Source organism: Xenopus laevis, chromosome 6L (assembly GCF_017654675.1).
Source record: "Xenopus laevis strain J_2021 chromosome 6L, Xenopus_laevis_v10.1, whole genome shotgun sequence".
Taxonomy (NCBI): domain Eukaryota; kingdom Metazoa; phylum Chordata; class Amphibia; order Anura; family Pipidae; genus Xenopus; species Xenopus laevis.
In genome coordinates this window covers 91,682,006-91,700,920 of record NC_054381.1, presented here as the reverse complement: position 1 = coordinate 91,700,920, position 18,915 = coordinate 91,682,006, and positions in this window count along the sequence as shown.

Below are 18,915 nucleotides of genomic sequence, written 5' to 3'. Positions count from 1 at the left end.
AAATATAAAATAAAGCCAATTGAATTGTTTTGACGTCATAATACTTCTATAATTATATTTTAGTTAGGATCAAGTACAAGGTACAGTTTCATTATTACAGAGAAAAAGGAAACCATTTTAGTATAGGTATGGGTATATATAATTTGTGTGAGAGTAGGGAGGGGTGTGTTTATGGATGCTGGGTTTTCATTTGGAGGGGTTGAACTTGATGGACTTTGTCTTTTTTCAACCCGATATAACTATGTAACTAACTAACTATGTAACTATTTTTAAAAATTTTAATTTGACTATGTAGAAGGACCTTCCCATAAGCTTTCTGGATAATGGGTTTTTGGATAACGAAACTTATACCTGTATATGTTTTTGGCCTGCATCTGCAAATTTATCTGATAAACTCAGATAGATTAATCCATGCCAGAATAAAAAATATTTCTATATTCCTGCCCTACTGAGCTTTCAGTTTATTGTCCCTGTCACATTCATACATACTATAGTCAATTTTATCAAAAGACAGATTAGCCTGCCTGTAACTTTTTGGACTATGGGAAGAAAACCAGATTATCCTGAGGAAACCCACGAAGACACAGGGAAAACAAGGAAAAGGCATTCACGAGCAGAAAAGAGACAGAAAAGCTGATACATGGGCAGAAGCATTATGGTGTAGGAAAGGCTGTCCAAGTTATACTTGAAGAAGCAACTTTTAAGGGGAAGTATTTAAACCACATGTTCAAAAAATGGGGTCATAACCCTTGAATTTCGAATTGCCTTCCTTGAATCAGAAGGCCTCTGCCTGTGTTTGGCAGCAGGCCCGGACTGGCAATCTGTGGGTTCTGGCAAATGCCAGATGGGCTCCTATAAAGTCCCATAGAAAGTCAGTATTTAGCGTGCTGGTGGGGGCTGTTTGGGCCTTTATGTGGGCTAATTGGGTCTCTGTGTACCTCAAATGCCAGGGCCAATTTTAATCCTCAGTCCGGACCTGTTTGGCAGCCCCTGTATTAGAGAGGATATGGCGGGGCTTCATGTAGGCAAACTCCTCCGACACCCTACCTGTCTGCTTACTGGCAGCGAGGTGCAGGCCACAGACAAACTGGGGAAGTAGTATGATGAGTAAAGAGTGAAGCAACAAAGGGTTTCAATATATGAAATAAAGAGGGGACAGTGATGATATTGTGATGCGATACTGTGGAGTCGCCAAGAAACCATCTTCATCTTAACACGTATGCTTTTATAGGTGTTTCATTCAGCATCAGGGGAAAAAATGGGTAAATGTCACAACTGCCACAACTTCAGAAAAACGTGTGCTTAGCAGAGAGATAATGTCTGTAGCCATAGATGTCTTCATAAGATGCAACTCCTCGATGTCACTGTATTGTGATGGTTGGAAAACAAAAGCATTCTGAAAATACATATATATTTGGTGACTACACAGTCAATTTTCTGATTTGTATATACTCTGACTTTTTCTTTAAAAGGGACATAAATGGGCAGATTTATTATGTGGTGTAAAAAAATGCTAGATAATTCACCAGGCTTCGCCATGTAAAAAACTGTGTCAAAAATAATGTACGTTTTTTTTTCCGTCAAAAAAATGTAAAATAACAGCAGACGGCAAATTTATCAAGACACCTTGATAAATTTGCCATTTATTTTATATATATAAAATATACAGATTTTTTTCAGTTTTTTTTGACAAATTTCATTTTACACAGCATAAAACAATGAATCAGTTGAAAATTATATCTCTCAATATGCTTTGCACCAGTTTCTCTTCATATCTGTCTGCTAACTTGCTTCTATTCCGTGAATCCCCATGCAACCACTCCCATCATGGTGGCCCACCATTACAACTGGCACAGTCATACCAGCCACCTTCCTCATCCATATATTCTTCCCTTCAGATTAGGCATTTATGACACTTCAGTGTAAGGGACAGAGATAAAGAGATATTATTTTATATCTCATGAGAAAATACTTATGCTCAAAAAGGCATAGAAGATCAAGATATTGGTGCTAGATCTCTAAACGCCACCCCTGGTTGCCAACTGTACCTGTTGCCATTTTGGATATTGTGCAGTGGTGTGATTGTGGCTATTTGGAGATATGCTGGCTGAAAGAGATCTCTGTTAACATTTATTCCTGGCCGGGAAAGTTTTTAGCACTGTTTAGCTTTTGAATTTATTTATTTTATTGTTGCACCATAACGACCAAGAGATTCAGTACATACAGGATCTAAGTTGTTAACACATCTTATTTGGTATACTGGCTAATGATGCAATTTTTAGTATACGTATATGAGCTTTTCAGAGTTCTTTTAACTCTAAAAGTAGAAGTAATTTCTTTCTACTTGAATTGTTTTTGTTACCAAACCATTGTCAGAATAGTTTTTATATTGTAGTGCAATTTTAAAGTGATTTCAGGTTATATGTTCACCTTAAGTAACAGGATATATATTTTTTACAACATATATTTTTTCAATGGAAATAAACTGATTTTTACCATAAGGTGGGGTATGTAATAAAGGCCCTCAGTTTGCCCAGGAGCAGTAACTCATAGCAACCTATTAGCAGGTAGCATTTACTGGTCTCCTGTTTAAACACAAACATCTTATTGGTTGCTTTGGGTTACTGCTCCTGGACAAACTTAGTGCCTTTTATTACATTAGTAATTTATTAGTTAGTGTCTCATAACACATAAATGTCTTATAACTCTAATTTTACGGTTTTTCATTTAGATCCAGGTTTATAATTTACTTGTTTATGTTTGATTAACAGCAGTATATATTTTCCACAAATTGATGATTTTTTGCACAAGTTTATTTCATTTTTATTTTTATAAGGATCACACACACACCTATATCTATCTATCTATATAAAGGTCTTAGTGGTAGAGCGGAACGTTGGCCGGCGGTTGATTGTAAATCAATAAACATGGAGTTTTAACCTTTTTGAAAACCCTGGTGTGCACCTTCCTTTTTGCTCTCAAACTTGGCTGCCCTTTTATTAGACACCAGTGAGATCACCTGACTATAGCTGGGAAGGGTGGGAGCTACAACATGGAGCTGGTCACTGCTCCTGTATAACTATAACAAACAAGGGAAAGTTGTGCTCACCACTAATTTTTAAAACCATTAGGCGGGGGTGCAATGAGGCTGTGACCACAAAATACATATAGACAAATACAAAGTCCTCTGCACTCAACCCATTATCAATATATTTAAGACAGAGACATTTTGTGCATACTGCTACTGAAAAATGCCTTACCCTTTAAACAAAACAGGGATTGTTTGTCCATATATTTCAATATATTTAAGCTGGCCAACTACATCAAAGTCCTCCCATATCTGGCCAGTCCAGTGCTCAATTTTCATCTGATACATTAAGAATTCTACAACTTTCCCTTGTTTCTTATACAGGAGCAGTGACCAGCTCCATGTTGTAGCTCCCACCCTTCCCAGCTATAGTCAGGTGATCCCACTGGTGTCTAATAAAAGGGCAGCCAAGTTTGGGAGTTTTACTTTGAAAGCAGCTAGTAAGTTGCAGGTAAAACTTAGTCCCTTTGTCAAATGATAATGAAACAATAGAATTCTTAATGAATCAGATGTAAATTGAGCATAGGACTGGCCAGATATGGGATGACTTTGACGTAGTTGTCCATCTTAAATATATTGCAATATATGGACAAACAATTCCTTTTTTGTTTAAAGGGTAAGGCATTTGTCAGTAGCAGTAAGCACAAAATGTCTGTCTTAAATATATTGATAATGGGTTGAGTGCAGAGGACTCCTGTATGTGACTATATGTATTTTGTGGTCACAGCCTCATTGCACCCCCGCCTAATGACCCATAGCAACCAATAAGATGTTTGCTTTTGAACAGGTGACCATAAAATTCTATTTGCTGATTGGTTGGTATTGGTTACTGCTCAAACATAGTTCCTTTTATCACATTTTATGAAATTTTTATTACATTTGACGCATCAAAATTAACACAATTGCATTTGTACTACGATGTTAATTGGGTACAGTTGCAATTGAATTTCCAAGTCCTCTTGACATCATTTCCAGTGTTCAGCATAAGAGTGCTAAGCGCACCCAATTCTTTAGATGTAAGTGCACTACACCTATTGGTGTAGTATACTGAGGGAACCATGGATATAAGAATACTTACCGAGTGGGATCCTCGTCGCGGCTCCGTCTGGCGGTTCTGACAACACAGGCGTGGGAACGCAGGTTCACATCCAGGTTACGGTGTGAAACGTCATGACGCTGTCATCTTGACGCAGGCAGGCCCGGATTTAGGGAAAGGCCCCCTAGGCCCGGGCCTAGGGCGGCAAGATGTTAGGGGCGGCAAGAAGGCGCCCCCTAACATCTTGTGTAAGTCGGCTGCTCCTGATAGATCCGGCTGGCTTTAGGACCGCTCCTCCAGCCTATCTCCCGCTGTGGCTCCGCCCCCTCCCACTCCTCTCTGTGCTCGTGCTACCTCTGCTGTGCTGCGTGTGTCCCAGCAAGGTGATCTGTTCCTGGTATATACATTTAATATTTCCCCTGCAGATCTGCTGTATATTGGCCATGTAGAGAAATATGTCATAGTCAACTTGCAGATTTGCTGGAGGTGCAGAATCACAAGTGTTCTAACTTCTAAACCTGTTACAGATTTTTTTATGTCCCTTTCCTGCTTCCTACAAAATGAAAACCATTTCAGTTCTTGTATTATAAGGGATAATGTACCCCCTACTGTAAATGATAAGGATATTAGAAGTCACTGAGGGGTTCTATGGCCATATAAAGGCACAAGGCTGCAGGCTGAGTTATACAGGGAACTCTGAGTTTCACTTATGTATTATAATGGATAATGTACCCCCTACTGTAAATGATAAGGATATTAGAAGTTACTGACGGGGTTGTTCTGTGACCATATAAAGGCACAAGGCTGCAGGCTGAGTTATACAGGGAACTCGGAGTATCATCATGTATTATAAGGGATAATGTACCCCCTACTGTAAATGATAAGGATATTAGAAGTCACTGAGGGGTCCAGTAACCATATAAAGGCACAAGGCTGCAGGCTAAGTTATACAGGGAACTCGGAGTATCACTCATGTATTATAAGGGATAATGTACCCCCTACTGTAAATGATAAGGATATTAGGAGTCACTGAGGGGTTGTTCTGTGACCATATAAAGGCACAAGGCTGCAGGCTGAGTTACACAGGGAACTCGGAGTATCACTCATGTATTATAAGGGATAATGTCTGCTGAGAAATAGGAACTACAAAGATTATGATGCTGCCAAGATTTGACTTTTTTATTTTATAATAAATATTTAACTGATGCTGCGGCTGCCCACTGTAGCACAATTGACAAACTTATCAAAACAAGGGACACATCTCTCTCTGCCTCTATGTATAAAAAGGTGTCTATATATAGAGAATATATATAGATATATCTCAAACAAGCCTAACTGCTAGTTGATCCATCTGATCCACTTTTGCATAAATGTCCTGATTGGAAAAAGATTCACATCCAGAAAATGCGTGCGGGGGGGGGGCAGCACAGTAGCTGGGCCTAGGGGGGCAAGGAGGGTAAATCCAGCCCTGGACGCAGGTGTTCCGACGCTGGATAATTGGTGCCAAAGTCGAAGGTATTTAAACCAATTCTGATATTCAATCTGTGCCTGGTTATTATGGTTTTTCCTGAAGCCTAGCTATACAAACTCTATCCAACTACTGCTGATTCCTGTGTATGACTCCTGCTTGTTTTCGTCTTCTGAATCTTTGCTGCCTGTCCAGACTTTTGCTTGCCTGCCGTTTCTGCTGATTTGCTGCCTGCCCTTGAACTTGGACTCGGTTTGACTACTCCTCTCTCGCTACTCCCTGGTACCAGGGCCGGACTGGGGGTAAAAAGCAGCCCGGACAAAAAAATCAAAGCAATGGTTTTATACACATCCACTCATTGGTAAAACTGCAAACAATTATGTGTAAAAAGTGCTGTCTTTCTCACTTAAAGGAAAACCAAACCCTTGCTAATTATTATTATTAACATGTATTTATATATCGCCAACATATTGCGTAGCACTGTGTTGTGTTAAAAACCCCTATCCCCAAAGATCCCCCTTTCCTGCTCCACCCCCCCCCCAGCCTAGGTGGTACCTTTGGTAAATGTCCCTAACTCTTTACTTACCCCTTGGTGCAGATTCAGGGCATCAGAGTTCACTGGCGCCATCTTTTTCTCTTCGGGAAGAGAGTGGCATAATGGTACATGCGCAGTTGGAGCAATCTTCTGTTTCACGAAAAGTGTGCGAAAGTCACGGAAATTGCCAAATCGCCGGAAGAAGACCCGTAGATTACGGAAGAGAAGAAGACGGAGCCTGTGAACTCTGATGCCCTGAATCTGCACCAAGGGTTAAGTAAAGAGTTAGGGACCTTTACCAAAGGTACCACCTAGGCTGGTACTTTTTTTTCTCTCTCTAAAATGACTCTAAATAGTGCATAGAATAATATACCTTTCTCACTCAGTTCAGCTGCTTCCTGCTCTAGGGTGAAGCCCTACTCCCTTTTATCACTGTGGTGTCCTTATCTCTTCGACTATGAAAGTAGTCGGAGAGGAGCCAGCTGCACGTACACCTACGATTAACAGTGAAGCAGGAGCCACTGTGCAGGAGCATTTTTTTCTAAGCTTGACCCTGTCAGTCTACCGGAATCGGACTCGCTACGCAACAAGAAGAGGATTATCAATAAAAGCTCTTTAAGACTTCTCCAGCTCATTATATGTCTTTAACCGGTTGCTGATCATTAACTACTTGCAAACTCTACCAAACTAATCAAAATTATTTTTTTAAGCAGCTTCTATTAGTGTGTGAGACTAGCTTTGAATTGTATATTCCTTCTTTCGCATGCTCTGTTTAGTTAAAATCTCCTTACAATCCAAAGCCAGGCACATTTCAAATTCGGGCAATAGTGTGTTAATTTTCAGAGCAGCAGCGCATTCCAGGAGGCAGATCAGAAGTTATGAGGGGGGAGCATTGACCTGGCCAGCAACTATCTTCCTTCAAAGACAGAGCAGCCTGTGCAGGAAGAAAAGAAGGCAGTTATTTTGAGTAGCGTGTCTCCTACACGGTATGCGCGTCTGTTGTTGTGTTTGCGCGCTCCCAGGGAGTGAATGAATCCTCACACCTGCTTCCTCCGACGCACCGTGACATAGAAGTTTTCCCCCTCTTCTCTGGACGGTGGAGGCATCCCTGGGTTAAGGTGATTAAGCGGTCTTGGCCACGTCCATTTGCGTGTTTGCAGGATTACTCACGGGCAAGTGCAGCATAGTTTTTAATTAGTATTATCTATCCGGTGCGGCCCACTTGAATGAAATATAGAGCGGCCCCTCGGGCATTTGCCCGACCAGAGACATTGCCAGTCCGGGCCTGCCTGGTACCTCACTTCGGTTGAGCCTTACTGGCTTCTCTCCACTCTGAGCTCCTCCTGTATCATCCCCAGGTGGGTTCTGTGTAGTGTGAGCCGCTTGTGGGTTTTTGTCATCAGAAGAGATCCATCACCTTACTCTCCGGTAAGCCTGACACTGGAAGTACCACCTGGTTAATAGAGGCAACTGTAAGCGATGCCGTTTGCAAGTGAAGAGAGTGCAAATAGCACATTTTGATAACCTTTAATGAATGGACTTTTCTATGAAACCAACTGTGGGGAAATTTGTAGAAATGCAACTGCATTTGTGGTTGTAAATTACTCCTAATATCTCTTTCGTGTTCACCAATTTGATCACAGATATAATTATCCAAGATGTATATTATTTACACAAATGTGCATCTATGTATTTCCAGTAAAAGTATATTCACTTTGATTTCCTCTACAGTATTATATCATAATATATTATCAAGCCCTACTCCACCTTTGCTATACACTGAGGCCAATAATATTTTATCAAACTAGCAAACTGTATGCATAGCTACGGTGTTAATTCAATCTTTTAATACAGTTTCCCTGTAAAAAGCACACACTAAAACATTGCACAGGTCCATATATATATATATATATATATATATATATATATATATAAGGTATGGGTATCGGCACTCACAATATCGTGGTCACAGATGCCTGAATGCTGTCCTCCAAGAAGATATTTAAATTTGCAAAGATATAGCCGCACTCGCAGGTCTTATGAAGAAGAAATCAAGTTTATTTGGCATGACTGACATTTTGGCTGGAGCACCAGCCTTTCTCAAAGTGAACCAGAACTACAAACACTGGTTTAAAAACACACTGTGGTGGGAAACCAATGAAACAACAGAGAAGTGACGTGTATACCGGTTGGTATAATTACGTGCATAAAATACATGAAGTGTAAACAGGTGCAACAACGTTAAGAGCAGTAAAAATCACATAGTAATGATCACCAAGTAATAATCAGTAGATCTATAGAAACCAGATCCACATTCAAAGTAAATTAGGACACGAAATTACAACATAAAACATGAAAATAGAAACAAAAAAATAAATAAAGGATAGGCAAAAAACACAAATAACATTAAATACAGATACTGATTGCAAGCAAAGTCACTTTTCGTCTTAGTACAATACACCCAGTATTTAAATGAGTGGGTGGGAAAATGTTATTCTAATCGCAAAGTATAATAATCGAGAAAGCTGCGGTTGTGTTGTAGGGTCTTCCGCACTTGTCAATTGTCCATGTGATACATGGTTACTGATTTAGCAAGTAGCTAGTTGAGTCGGAAGTATCCACTTTAGCCTAGATACAAAATATGTCACTTAATTATCTGCTGCTCGTCGGAGGACTATTGAGGGGATCCTAGTAAAAGACTTTGTTAGCCTCTTGTGTCATGCTCTAGCTTGTCATTTAACACTCATATTAAGAAGTGGGTATATATTGCGAAAAAATAGGAGAGAAACGTGGAGAAAAATGGAGACAGAAGGAAAGTAGGGGAGGGCTACCACACGTTTTAGCATTTTATTTGTTATTATTTGTTATATCACGGGGGAAATATAAGAAGTTGCTATTGAAACAGTATAGTTTGTGTAACCTTGTTACGGCCAAGATCCGTAGTGATGCCTCCAGCTCGTAGTCTTCAGGCTGTGTCAGGCATGCTATTAACAAATCTATAATAGCCTCCACAAGGTGTGAGACATAAAAATATGGGGAAATAAAGAATCCAAAATGAAAAATAAAATTTTTTAAGCCGAAATAAAAATAAAACAAAATAAACATAAAAATCAAAAATACAGTAGGGAAGTAAAGGTAGGGAAGTGAAAAAACTAATTTCTGTAAAGACCCATAGATGAACAATAATGCTCAAAGAGGAATAAATTGGCAATGTTAATATCTCGGTGTGATCATGGGGACTGGTAACTCATCGTGGCAATAGAACCCGTTTTCTGCTGGGTCACATGTCAACGGGTCGTTCTGAGGCATATCCCCATCGTGTCGTCTGGTCTCCGTAGCCGACAAACTAAGAGGTGTCTCTTTTTTGCAGGCAGTCACGTGGTCAGACTATATCCTCATCTTGGCGAGATGTTTCATTTTATATATATATATATATATATATATATATATATATATATATTCAAAGAATAAAAATAAAGTTAAGTCTTGCCAAACTTCTGCCCCACTGTGGCCATACAAAAACTTGTAAACAAAAAAATGTAAATATAAACTCCCCCTTTAAAGGTGATATCTACAGATGAAGCCACTTGGATTTGTGAGTTAAATGCGTCATGACTCATGGTTAATTGAAGAAACTGGGTTATCTAAAGTCATCTTAACTCATTTAATGCATTTAACCTTTTCATTAGCATACCAAAGCACCATTGTGAACAATGGTGAATGCTTTAATTAGATGGGATGTTGTGACACAGTTTTCTGTGTTAAATGAGATAAATGGGATATCTGTGTTTAGTTATTCTGTGTCAAACAGACAAACCAAAGTGGCTGCATCTGTATATATAGGGAGTTATAAATGTCACCTATACTGTAATATCAGTATCAGTGTAGAATGAAGGTGTACAGTCAAGAAGATAAGCAGAATGACGTACTGTATATTGAAGGAATTTGACTCATATCAGGAAGGATTGTGTACATTCTCACCCTGATTATAAACAATGCATGCATATTTGCTTTATTTGTGATAATTTAAAGGCAAACTGTTGCTATTTAAGAAAAAAACACTGTAGTGTATGTTTAATATAACTGTTTCACAAACAGTATATATTAATTTTTCCTACAGTAGTTTATATATTACATCTTTAACAATATGTTATATCTTTAATGACTGATCTGTGAGTTCCTCAGGCTAACAATTATTTATTAAAACTCAAATTTATCCCATTTTTTTTATTAAAACAAAGTCGACCTAACGCCCATCCATGAATGTAACTCATTTATAAAGAAATCAGTTTGAAATCTAAGTTCCCCCACCTCTCGACATATAACAATCTTAAACAACAAAGATTTCCTCCCGGGGTGCACCCCACAGACTTTACACCCTGGATAAGGGCAAATCTGCTTACCCTAACTGCCTTTTTGGCAGACGGTAAGGTTGTTTCTTTTCAACAATGCAAAGAGAAGCATCATATCCCAAACACACAATTCTTTCGATACCTACAAATCAGACATTTAGTGGAATCCAAATCAAATACCCAGACAAATCAATCCCTTTCATACTTTGAGAATTTATGTTACAGACAATCCCATCCTAATCATCTAATTTCACTACTGTACTCCCATTTGGCGATCAGTACCACAACCTTACAACAGTCTTACATGTCCAGATGGGAAGAGGATCTTAACATCTACATTTCAAAAACGACATGGGCAAACATTTGGGATACTGCTAGACAGACTTCTACTTGTGCAGTCTCTTGTGAAAGGGCTTACAAAATTATTTTTAGATGGTATTATACTCCCTCTCGTATCAGTAAACTGAGTGGCAACCCAAATCTCTCGTCCTGCTTTAGAGGCTGTGGGGAAAGGGGTTCCTTCATACACACATGGTGGACCTGTACGGTAGCCCAAACGTTCTGGAATAAAGTAGCAACCCTGCTCTCCGAGGTCCTACGATGCACCATACCAGCAGCTCCTCACTCATTCTTGTTAGGCATGAAAATAACGGCCTTACATTCAAAGCAGTCCCGCAAACTTGCCACTCACATTCTCACGGCAGCTAGATCATTATTAGCAGCGCACTGGAAAAAACCACAACTACCAGGAATACAGATGTTAATCACAAAAGTGAAATGGATCAGAGCAATGGAGTCAATCAGAGACCACCTACTGGAGAGGAGCTATGAAGGAGAGCTGGAGTGGCTTCCATGGACCCATTATTTGGAAAACACTCAGCAGAGACCTATTAACCTCCCTTAGGGCGACCAGTATAACGAATCTATTTCTCTCAGTTTTAGTAGTCACTATGGAACCTGTAGTAAAACTCGTACCCTAACCCTTATCTCTCCTTTCTTCCTAAACCCACCCTCTTCCCCTACTGGTTTGACGAAAGAGCTAAACTGTAGCACACTATGTTGCCATTGTGCGCATTACTGAATCATATACTGTATATCTCAATGTCTAAATGCACACCAATGTTTAATTGGGACAGACAAAGTGACATTGTGCTACTTTTATTTGTACTGTGTTTTCAGTATTATGACTGTTTAACCTATCATTCTTTGAAAATCAATAAAACGTTCAAATGAAAAAAAAAAAAAAAGAAATCAGTTTGAGAAAGTAGGTGCAGGGAAGTCTCAAGAAAATTGTGTGACAATTCGATTTTTTCGAGTTGTTGCCCGAAAAACACAAATCACAATGTCAAGAGGGACATGCCTTTGACTTCTACATGACGTCCACAGGTTTTAGATGGAGTATTTTCAGATTCTGATTTAGCAGCTTTGGGTTATAATATAATCTCTAAAAATTCAAGTTTTTTCTTCTAAAGATTCGAGTTTCCCCCTAAAAAACTCGACCAGAAAAAATTCAGGCTTCATAAATAGGTTCCTGCATATAGAAACACATTGATTGACAGGTGATTCAGCAGTTAGCAGTTCACTTTTGACAAAAGTCATATAGGCAAATTCACTAAGATGCGAAGTTGCGCCAGGCGCAACTTCGCCGCGCTTCGCCGCACTTTGCCAGGCGTAGTTTCGACAGCGCTCCGCAAATTCACTAAAATCCGAAGTTGCGCTCAGGGGTAGCGTAAGGTTGCGAAGTTGCGCTAGCGTTGATTCGCTATGTAAAGCGAAGTTACGCTAGCGAAGGCTAATTTGCATACGGTGCGAAATTCCAATTTCAATGGAGGAATACATATCAGCACTACAAATGCCTAGAAAACCTTCAAATCAGCAAATAAAAATTTTTATTTTACCCTACACATGTGCCCACTGTCTAGGTAAGTTGCCATGAGTCAGGAAATGTAGGGGGGAAGGAGGGGAGCCCCAAAAAAATTTTCGATCTTTTTCAGCCTATCACCCATCATGTAGAAAACACGCCAGCATTTTTTGGGACTTAGAAAAAAAATTGACTTTTTTTGAAACAATTATCTACTCTATTGCGCTTCGCCAGGTCTGAGGTGGCGAAGGAAGTCTAGCGTAAAAGGTAGCGTTCAGTACACTGCGCAAGTTAGTGAATTTGCGTAGTTACGTCGCTAGCGAAAATTCCCCTGGCGTAAGGGTGCGAAGTAACACTAGCGAAACTACGCCAGCGTTCTTTAATGAATTTGCGCAGTAACGAAAATGACAAACGCTAGCGAATTAACGCTAGCGTTCGGCGCTTCGGCGCTTAGTGAATTTGCCCCATAGAGATTATTGCAATAGGAAATAATGTGAGGTTTAGAAACACCATAGATATGTCACAAATAATGTAAAACTAAAGTACAATAATTTGTGGAAAAATAATTATTAGGCATCCAATTTGGATGTAGGTTTATGTCAGTGATGGTTGCTTTTTAAATGAAGATTGGACCACATTTTAAAACTCAGCATACAGGATAGAACACAATTCAGCATAAGCTCTATCTATTTGACATTCCAAAATGATCTGTAGTATAGTATTTACAGCATGTCATACATAAAATACCTGCAGTCTAACAAGAAAAGTAAACAGTGCATCATTAACATCTGCTGTTTCTGCTCTATGATTCCCATGCGATGAATACAAGTTTACTCCTTACAGAAGAATGCTGAGAATTGTTGTCCACCTTGCATTGAAGCACAGCAGCCCCTCAACTAAAACATGCTCTGCGCATGCTTAATTCTATGCTGTGCTATTTTCATGCAGGGAGAAAAGTGATAAATCCAGATACTTTACAAAATGGTATTATGACCATGTATGCAACTTTTAGAGGCAATTTTAAAGGGGTTAACTTCTGTACTACCTCTAGTCCCTTCTCTTGGTAACAGGCCTGCTTATAGGCACATTCTTAACTATAGTGCAGAGTTGGTTCTTAGCATGGAGGTTGACAACTCTGCTTCTGCTGCCACCTCTAAACTTCTCTCTCTAACAACTTCATTTGGTCTCTCTCAGTGGACCGACTCACCTACCCACATCGAGGGTCATACTCTTGACCTTATATTCTGCCACTCATGCTGCCCATCCAACTTAATAAACTCTCCCTACCCTCTGTCTGACCATCATCTACTCTCCTTTCAGATACTGCTTTCACCTGCACCTTCACAACCATCTCTCTCTACCCATACGTACAGAAACCTTAATGCCTTTGAACCACAACAATTATCAACAGTATCAGCACAATCCATATCTCATATTAATACTCTCTCCTGTCCCAATACGGCAGCTTCTCTCTACAACGATGCCCTTTCAACAGCACTTGACTCCCTTGCACCTTCTACCACCCGTCACAGCCGGCCAGCTAAACCCCAACCCTGGCACACTAGTGTAACATGGTACCTCAGAAGATGTAGTAGATCAGCTGAGCGACGGTGGAGAAAGTCACGAACTGATCCTGATTTCATCCACTTCAAATTCATGCTCTCCTGCTATAACCGAGCTCTATCATTAGCCAAAGAACAATACTTCTCTTATCTAATATCTACTATGTCCTCCAAACCACAGCAGCTGTTTGCCACATTTAACTCACTCCTATGCCCCCCTCCACGTCCTCCACCTATTAATGTTACTGCCCAAGGCCTTGCTCATTTCTTTAATGAAAAAATCGATCTCATTAGGCTGAGCATACCGTCTGACAACAATCTCAGACCAACGTGCAGTCCACTCACATCTACTTTGCACTCCTTCACCCCTGCAACTCTAGATGAAGTCAGCAAACTTCTAGCCAGCTCAAAACCCACCACCTGCTCCCTTGACCCCATACCCTCTCGCCTTCTCCACCCAATCTCTGATACACTCTCTCCTGCACTTACCCACCTATTCAATCTTTCACTCTCTACTGGTACCTTTCCATCATTATACAAACAAGCACTAATCACTCCTATCCTCAAAAAACCTTCCCTTGATCCCAGCTTTCCCACTAAGTTTCGACCGGTCTCCCTTCTTCCATTCGCCTCCAAATTACTAGAAAGGCTTGTTTATAAACGCCTGATCCAGCATCTCACTCACAACTCCCTCCTCGACCCCTTGCAATCTGGCTTCGGCCCATCACACTCGACTGAAACTGCCCTCACCAAAGTAACCAATGATCTTCTATTGGCAAAGTCTAAAGGTCATTATTCCATTCTAATCCTTCTAGATCTCTCTGCAGCCTTTGACACAGTTGACCACACACTCCTCCTTGACATTCTACACTCATCTGGCATTCGGGATACTGCTCTTTCATGGTTTACATCTTATCTGTCTGACCGTTCCTTTAAAGTTTCCTTCTCTAACTCTACTTCTACTACTTTCCCACTCTCTGTTGGAGTTCCTCAAGGCTCTGTTCTTGGCCCCCTGCTGTTCTCGCTCTATACAACTTCACTAGGAAAACTCATTCAGTCATTTGGACTTCAGTATCACCTTTATGCTGATGACACCCAACTCTACTTGTCTACTCCTGATCTTTCTAATTCTGTCCTTTCCCAAGTCACAGACTGTCTCTCTGCTGTCTCCTCCTGGATGTCACAGCGCCACCTGAAACTGAACCTTTCTAAAACATCAACATCAACTCATTATATTTCCTCCAAGATCTTCCCCTGTCCCTCAGATATCACTCACCGTAAACAACACCACCTTTCATTCCACCACACAGGCACGCTGCCTAGGAGTTATCTTAGACTCTCATCTGTCTTTTTCACCACACATTCAAACACTTGCAAAATCTTGCCGTATTCAACTGCGCAACATTGCTCGAATACGACCCTATCTCAGTTCAGAATCAACTAAAACACTGATTCAGTCTCTCATCATCTCCCGCCTTGATTACTGCAACTTACTCCTCACAGGTATTCCAACAAGTCACCTTTCACAACTCCAATCTGTTATAAACGCGGCCGCTAGACTCATTCATCTAGCTCGCCGCTCAACATCAGCTGCTCCCATATGTATGTCCCTTCACTGGCTCCCAATCTCTTCTAGAATCAAATTCAAATTACTTACACTCACATTCAAGGCACTTAATAATGAAACCCCTCCCTATATCTCATCTCTAATCTCCAAATACACTCCTTCACGAAACCTACGCTCTGCTTCTGATCTTCGCCTCACTTCTCCTCTGGTCACTTCTGCCCATTCTCGTCTACAAGACTTCTCTCGGGCGTCTGCTTTTCTCTGGAACTCTCTGCCACAAGCTGTGAGACTTTCTCCTTCCTTCCAAACTTTCAAGCGCTCCTTAAAGACCCATCTGTTTAAAGAGGCCTATTCGATGTACCTTAATTAATCATTGCTGTATCAAAAATGACAAAGTGTTTATATAATCCTAATGTCTCAATTGTACCCTAACCTTTTAGTTTGTAAACCCTATTGTACTCTGTAGTCCTTGTCTGTTATCCACCATTTATTCCCTGTTTGCTATAACTGCAGTAAAGCACTGCGTATCTTGACAGCGCTATATAAATAAATGATGATGGAGGTGACACTTCCTCATATCTCATACATGATATGCCCAGTAATGCCTAACCATGTCCTGACCTACCCAAACCCCCACCCTCTTTACAGTGAAACCTGCCCCTTTATGTATCAGCAGATAGGGACTACTTTATTATTTGGAGGAGCGGTCATGTGAACCATGTTAAAAAATATTTTTTCCCACTCCCTTAGTCTCTGGCCACTGCCCCAAGGGAACACTCAATAGGGTGCCAACGTCATTGCACAATAGAGTGCAGAGCTGTGTCTATTTGTACAATGCCCTACACAATGGACAAAGCAAAGCACTTTGCACACTGTGTGCTGCATTGAAAATGAGTCCTAGTATTAACTGCTTGTAGTAAAGTATTTTTCAAAAACATTTTTGTCAAAACATTCTTGTGTGCAGTCATTAGCCAAGTAATTTTGTGTCTCTATTTAAAAAAAAACGTCTTCCTAGCTTTCTGCAAAATATTCATTAATTAATTAACCCTCGATATTTGACCGTCAAAGTAAAATCCTTTGACTTAGAATATTGAAGTCGAAGGATTTACCGATATTCGTTCGTTCGAAAGATCGTAGGAAAAATCGTTCAATTATCCTTCGATCAGAAATTTGTTAGAAAGCCTTTGGTCGAAGTTTTTTTTAAAGAGACAGTACTTCGACTATCAAATGGTCGAATGATTTTTAGTTCGAAATTGTTCGATTCAAAGTCGTAGTCGAAGGTCGAAGTAGGCAATTCGATGGTTGAAGTAGCCAAAAAAACCATTCGAAATTCTAAGTATTTTTTTATTCTATTCCTTCAATCGAGCTAAGTAAATGTGCCCCTTAGCGTTTTAACCAAGCTTTTTCTTGCCTTCTCATTAAGAAAAACAACAAAATCCAATAAGCTGTATTTAAGTTAAAGTTTGACTGTTAAAGTTTAATTGTAATTACATATACCTATTAAAGCTTTCTCTTCTGATGTGAATAAGTGTTTAGGAATTGTTTTTCTTTTCCAAGGTAGACAGGAAACACATATTCTGCTGCACAAGCTTTTTTTAAAACTTCAGTCACATTCTACTTTTTCTACAATCAAGGGCAGTGCAAATGAATATTCAGTTTCAATGTTTTTAGTTTTGAAAGCAAATAAAAATTGTGTGAACTGTGAGCTTGTTTAAAGGTATACTGTTATCCTATTCATTTTAGTTGCTTCATTTTAACTACATTTTCTTATCAACGCCACTCTTTTATCTTATTATATACCTCTGCCCTCAACCTGTGTTAGTAATGGATGTAATATATATATAGCCAGTTCCTCTAATTAGGAGGGGGGGGTGGCTGGATAAGATTTTGAAATAATGTGCATGATATCAGGAAATACAGGGCTCCTTTCAAGTAGAATGACAAAGACAATAATTATTTTTACCTGATTAATTCCAGCTTTTTTTAATGGTTTATACTGCACTGCTCTACATATTGCACTAACTTGCTTAATAATAGATAAAGGAGCAAATTCACAGCGCAACACTTCACCAGGCGTAGATTCGCCAGGACAATGCTAATTCACTAAAATCCGAAGTCGCGTCAAGGGCGTGAACGCTGGCGAAGTAGGGCTAGTGTAACTGCGCCAAGCGAAGTTGCACTAGTATTGGCTAATTTGCATAAAGCGTAAAATTCAATGGACATATATGTTGCAGCAAATACCGTATATACTCGAGTATAAGCCGAGTTTTTCAGCACCCAAAATGTGCTGAAAAAGGCTACCTCGGCTTATACTCAAGTCAGTTGCTGTGCTACTGACCGGAGTCCCGTGCCACTGCACCCCTGATGGGGCCCGCAACCCAGCCGATGATTAAAACAGACCGCAGGTTCTCCATGGCGCTTTGCGAGTGATGTTGCCGGCTGCGCATCATGTCACCGGCCAGCGCCAGCCAGCGCAGCGTTTCAAATTGACCGCACGCACATCCAGATAAGGCCTGCCCCCAACTTGCAAATGGTAACATAGTAACATAGTTACTATGTTACCATTAGTAAGTAACATAGTAACATAGTAACATAGTAAGTAAGGTTGAAAAAAGACACATGTCCATCGAGTTCAACCTTTTTTTTTTTTTTTTTTATTAACTACCTATCTGCCAGTTGATCCAGAGGAAGGCAAAAAACCCATCTGAAGCCTCTCCAATTTGCCTTAGAGGGGGAAAAATTCCTTCCTGACTCCAAAATGGCAATCGGACTAGTCCCTGGATCAACTTGGACTATGAGCTATTTTCCATATCCCTGTATTCCCTTACTTGCTAAAAAGCCATCCAACCCCTTCTTAAAGCTATCTAATGTATCAGCCTGTACAACTGATTCAGGGAGAGAATTCCACATCTTCACAGCTCTCACTGTAAAAAACCCCTTCCGAATATTTAGGCGGAACCTCTTTTCTTCTAATCGGAATGGGTGACCTCGTGTCAGCTGGAAAGACCTACTGGTAAATAAAGCATTAGAGAGATTATTATATGATCCCCTTATATATTTATACATAGTCATCATATCACCCCTTAAGCGCCTCTTCTCCAGCGTGAACATCTCCAATTTGGCCAGTCTTTCCTCATAGCTAAGATTTTCAATACCTTTTACCAGCTTAGTTGCCCTTCTCTGTACCCTCTCTAAAACAATAATGTCCTGTTTGAGTGATGGAGACCAAAACTGTACGGCATATTCTAGATGGGGCCTTACAAGTGCTCTATACAGTGGAAGAATGACCCCCTCCTCCCTTGACTCTATGCCCCTTTTAATACAGCTCAAGACCTTATTTGCCCTTGATGCTGCGGACTGGCATTGCTTGCTACAGCCAAGTTTATCATCTACAAGGACTCCAAGGTCCTTTTCCATAATGGATTTGCCTAGTGCAGCCCCATTAA